Consider the following 4,612-nt stretch of genomic DNA (forward strand, 5'->3'; position numbering starts at 1 on the left):
AATAGACAAAAGAAAAGTCGAAAACAAAATAGGCAAAAGAGTTGCCCTCCTCTTTTGGCGAAATGGCGTCTTGACCACTTAAACTTGTACCCGTTTGTAAAGCCAATACATAAATTTACAATTTTCCATTTGAACATTCCAACTTGACAGAATGAGTACTAATAAATCACTTTGACCATTGACTATGCTTATGTGACAGTGATATAGGTGATGTGGACAAAATGCGTATCAATCACGCATAAAATGCGCGTGAATGCAATAATCCGATTAAAGAAAATACTATAATCATTAGGAAAAAATTAAAAAAAAATAAAAAAGAAAAGGAAAAAAAACGACCCCTAGCCTGCCAGTACTCATTTCCGCTCTCTTTCTTCTCTTCGACTTAAGCGAGGAGAGAGAACATCAGAAACTTTAATTCCGGCCAAACTTCGAACATCAGAAGATTGTGTATTTTTACTTTTATCTTACGATTTTGGAGTTTTAGAAAAGATTGGGTTATGAGTGGTTGCCAGCGAAGTGGAGGTGGCAGCCATTTAAGTTTTATGGTGGTCAAAAGTACTCACCACTCTAAACCACCAGTGTCTGAAGAAAACCCTAACATCGAATCTCTTTGCCAAAACAACAACAAAAAGGGCAGATATTTGCAATGGTATTCAACGGCCTCCACTGTTTCAAAATCATGGATTCCTATTGAATTTCTAAAATTTCAAAATTTAATTTTTTTCTGGCCTAATCATGACCATAGTGGAGTTGTGAAATTGATTCAGAATAAGAGAGAAAGGAACAGTAAGGAAAAAGAGAAAGGAGAAGAAAGAATAAGAATAAGGTAAGAAAGGGAGGTGGGTGAATGGAGAAGAAGGTAGTGTCAGGTCTTTTTCCTCCTTTTTTTTGTTTCTACTTCTTTTTTGTTGATTTAGTATTTGAAAATGGGACCCACAAGTAACACTTGTCAAGTAATAAATAATCTAACATATGACGTGTTGTACATGTCAGCGCAAGTGATATACACGCTTGGATGTATTTATTAGTACTCATTCTGTCAAGTTGGAGTGTTCAAATGGAAAAATTATAAGTTTATGTATCGGCTTTACAAACGGGTACAAGTTTAAGTGGTCGGATGCCATTTCGCCTTTATTTTTTTCACCAGTAGAGTTTGCCCTACTTGCTTTACCGTATTTTTTCAATTTCCAGCGCGGAGGAGAAGATGAAGCCTGCCACAAGAAAATCATCGATTCCCCAAGATATAATATTTCAAGTATTTTCGTGGCTTCCTATCAAGTCTCTTATGCGTTTCAGGTGCGTTTTCAGATTTTGTAATTCCCTTGTATCAGAATCAGTTTTCGTGGATATACATCACTGTCGCTCTATGATTCGTACCGGTGGAACCAAATTCGTTGTGTGCCGAAATTGTCATATGCACATTTATACTCCCGTCTTCATATTGAATATAGTGATAGCGATACCGTATAATGTGCGTTAATGGTTTGTTTTGCTGCTTCACGAGATTTGCGGAGCCTGTTGCAATTTGTAATCCTAGTACAAGAGTAGTAAGATCTCTTCCGTCTGTTGAAATAAATTACCGTGCTAACTATTACTATCATTAGGTTTTGATCCAGAAGAGAAGACGTATAAAGTATTGTTGATACTTAATGATGATGAATTAAGAACAGTGTCCACAAGAACCTGGGTTTTTACATTAGGCGCAGATAGAGAGATTAAAAGTGTCACTAGTTATCATTGGATAAAAAAAAGGAATATACATTAGTGGAGTTATCTATATGTTGAATATTGTCAGAGCAGAGACATTCATAGTGGCATTTGATGTTAAAACCGAAAATTTAAGAATTATCACATTGTGGGATAACTCATACGTATCATTTACAGGTTGAATTAACAGAAATAAAAGGCAAATTAGCAATCCTTAATTGCGAGAAGAAATGGTATTATGGGGAAGAAGATATGATTATGTGGATTTTAGGGAAGACAGGAAAAGAAGAATGGGAGAAGCATATCTTTACAATGGAAAGGTCCAGACTCTGAACTGTCAAAATCATTTATTTCCGAAATAATTCGCAGTTGTTGTGATGGGGAGATTTTATTTCCCATGGCGATCAAGTCATCTGTTTGTGTTATGATGTAACAAAAAAGAATTGGCGACATTTTGAAATCCAAGGGCTTCCAACAAATAGTTTGATCCGTGGCATTATTAGTTGCGATGAAAGCCTCTTCCCAGTGGAATTTTTTTTATGTATAAACTGCACGACATTTTTATTTTTGCTCCTTATACTTTTCTCAGTTGAAGACATTTCATATATTTTGAAACATTAATTTCATCAACTTCTGGAGTAATTATATTCTTCTCTCATGAACGTGTTGCAGTATTGTTTAATACTCGAATCATTGTTCATCCCTATCTACTTTAGACTCTGGTCTTCTTTTGTGATAGTATTAGGCTATATATTTCCTGAACAAAGTAATTGATGATTCAATGCATGGATCTTCCAACTACAAGTTACTATGTAGAAAATTGAAGAACACAATTGTTGGGTTTTGTTAAGCTTAAAAAAAAAATAATGTTGAAGAAGATAAAGTGGGTCTAATAGTGCAAATTACCCATAAAATATATAGACAATAGAGAACTGCACCAAAAAGAACATATATACACATTTTAATTTAGCTGAAACTTGAAGACCCATGTAGTTTTCATTATTGAGGTATTCATATACTGAAGCCAAAAAATGTAACAGAACTCATTATTAAGAAATTTGTTTTCTCTCTCTAAATTATGAGAAGTCAATATCAACAAATCTTTAGATATGCTATTCCGACATCTCGTACACAATTCTGAATATTCGAAGAAAATTAGTTCAAGGTTACTAAAAGAAGAAGAATTGTATCTCAGTTATATATGGAGTTTATGATTGAAGGAACTAGAAAATATTTATCAAAAAGAAAAAATTACTTTTGACCAAAACAATACTTTTAGCTAAAAAGAAGCGGGTCAAATAGGCTATAAGCGTAAGCGTTATTGTTAATTAAAAGGGTATGATGCACTTATTTTACGTTTGTTTTTAGCTTTTCTCATGGTATTTATATAAGAAATATATACTTCCCGTCGATCATAAAATATTAGTAGTGCATACAAAAGAAAGACTAACCAAGACTGCTTCTCATTAACATTATTACTACCATTATAATTCTTATTTAATTATTTTATTTTACTATTATGAAAGCACTGTTAAATTATTAACTAATTTACTTAAGTTAAGGTGTTTAGTTGCAAATTGTTAAGAAATTGTAGAACTATTATAAAATATAGTGTAAATGGTATTTGGATTTCTTATTATGACGAAATTGTTAAAGCAAACACTTCGTGGTCCCTAAAGTTCAATAAGACATCACTAATTTTCCCCTTTATTATCTCCCATTAGATTTGGAAAAGCTCCTAAATAAAATTAAGGGTGAAAATAATTTACATCCCTCAAATTTGTTTTAAAAATCAAACTCATCCCCCAACTATGAACAATAGTCATTCTCATCCTTTGATCCTACTGCAATGTCTATTTTACCCTTGATATTTTTTATTTTCCATAAATGTAATATCTTTTTATTATATATGATATTATAATTAGAAAAATCATATTATAAAATATATTACTACTTTTATGATTATTATTTCAATATCATGTGTATTAAGCATGCATATAATGTATGTTTGCGTGGGTCCGTGAGACTTTAAGTTCTATTTTTCTCTTATTCTCCACTGTGTATATAGATTTTTGAGTTTTGGTTATATTAATAAACCTTTTCTAAATTGTAAAAAAAATAAAAATTCATGTAGAGTATAAATAGATGGCTTTTAGGAATTTGTTATAAAATTTACCTATACTTTCACCCTTTTTTATTACATGCATTGACTAATTTACGAAGTCTCACTTTCTTTATTCTCAATTTTACAAATAAATTTAAGTTTTTGACTTCTACTAATAAGTTTGTTGATACGGGCAAATTCCTGTCAAGTTTCTAATGCGTTGCAATGTGTTTCTAAATGTTGTAATTCCCTTATATTAGAATCAGTTTTTGTAGATATACATCAATGCCGCTCTATGATTTGTACGGATCAGAGTCGTGTGCCAAAATAAGCATTTATACACTATAGAGCAAAAGGAAAGAGGAAAAACCTCTCGTCTTCATATTGGTATTTTGAACAAAATCTCTTTTACAAGCGTATAATGTGTGCTAATGGTTTGTTTTGCTGTTCGACGAGATTTAATTTGGAGCCTGTTGTAGTTTGCAATCCTAATACAAGGGTAGTAAAATATCTTCCTCGCCTGAAAGAGAATGCTTAAAAAAGAGGTATTATCACTTTTAACCTGCGCCAAATATATTCGATAGTAGAAAAAGTATATAAATTTTGTATACACTTTTCTTGCTCTGAAAAATGAATATTCAATGTTAACGAAATCTTAAAATCTGCTATTTCAGGCAATCACAACCTTAGGAAGAAAAAATTCAATTCAGGAAAATCATCAAAGAATTCCTAAAATTATAAGAAGAATGATTACAGCCCCTTAGAGTTAAAGTAACTGGAGGAAATGATGAAAGTAAAAGG

The 4,612-nt window shown here is 31.9% G+C and overlaps 1 long non-coding RNA gene across 1 annotated transcript; it reads left to right on the forward strand.

Annotated features, from left to right (window-relative positions):
- Nucleotides 1,186–2,203, forward strand: LOC109235071. The gene is made up of 2 exons (XR_002069311.1): nt 1,186–1,296; nt 1,885–2,203. It is a non-coding gene; the product is annotated as an uncharacterized LOC109235071 (long non-coding RNA).

The sequence above is a fragment of the Nicotiana attenuata genome, chromosome 11, assembly GCF_001879085.1.
Source record: "Nicotiana attenuata strain UT chromosome 11, NIATTr2, whole genome shotgun sequence".
NCBI classification, from domain to species: Eukaryota; Viridiplantae; Streptophyta; class Magnoliopsida; order Solanales; family Solanaceae; genus Nicotiana; species Nicotiana attenuata.